Raw genomic sequence first — 1,093 nt, 5'->3', positions numbered from 1 at the left:
ATTAAATGATTATCACCAATTAACAGCCTAGTTTATTAAACTAGCATGTTACATATTTGGACCCTCAGGGGATAATCAGAGAATGAATAATTTTGATAGAAAGAAATTGACACCTTGAGAACATATGGCACTACAGATAGGTCAGTCACACCTTTGTGAACTAAAATAAAATCTTAAGGCTTCCCCCCAATGGCTGATTGAATGGACCCCTCCTGGCCAAGGGGATATCCTAAAACTAAATTGCCTGCCACAAGGAGGGAGGTCTCACATGCCTCATCATGCCCCCCTCCCTTCTTGCAGACATCCTTTGTAACTCACGGATAGGCCTAAGGTTATGCAAGACAAACCGGCAGGTCCTCAATTTACACAATAGCTATATGTCTGGTATCTTGTCTCTGATTAACAGACCTCGTTATTTTAAAACATTCCAAGCCTTTAGACAAAGCTTCATGTCTTTAACCAATTACAAGTCAAAGAATCTTTAAACCCACCTATAACCTGTAAGTCCCTGCTTCAAGTTGGTTCACCTTTTTGGGCCAAACCAATGTTTGCCTTCCATGTATTGATTTATGCCTTTACCTGTAAGCCCTGTTTCTCCCTGAAACGTATAAAAACAAACTGTTACCCGACCATGGCTAGTCCACTTGCTCAAGTCTTCTTAGGCGTGGCTCTGGGTCATGGTCTTCAAATTTGACTCAGAATAAAACTCTTTAAATTATTTTACCGAGTTTGGCTTCTTTTCTGTTGACACCTTGGTGGTGTAGTAGGGTGAGGAGTTCTGAGCAGCTAGAAGGGAGGACGAGGACCTTGGGCACCAGGTGTTTGAAGAGCTAAAGTAATGGATAGGAGTAAGTGAGCCAGAGGAAAATCTTACCTACTTTAGCACTTGGGATTGGGTTGTCCGTACGTACTGTAGTTACCTATTATCCAAGTGTGATCTGGAGAACGCTGCAAATTTCTAAGACCCCTTCAGTGGAGCCAAGGAGTCAAAACTATGTTGACAATAATATCTAAACTGTATTTGCCCTTTTGCTGTGTCATGATTTTACAATGACACCTCTACAGTCTGAGCTGAGGAAAAGGGAGGATCCAC

Source organism: Propithecus coquereli, unplaced genomic scaffold, assembly GCF_000956105.1.
Source record: "Propithecus coquereli isolate 6110/MARCELLA unplaced genomic scaffold, Pcoq_1.0 Scaffold323, whole genome shotgun sequence".
NCBI classification, from domain to species: Eukaryota; Metazoa; Chordata; class Mammalia; order Primates; family Indriidae; genus Propithecus; species Propithecus coquereli.
Note: the sequence above shows the minus strand (reverse complement) of the source record.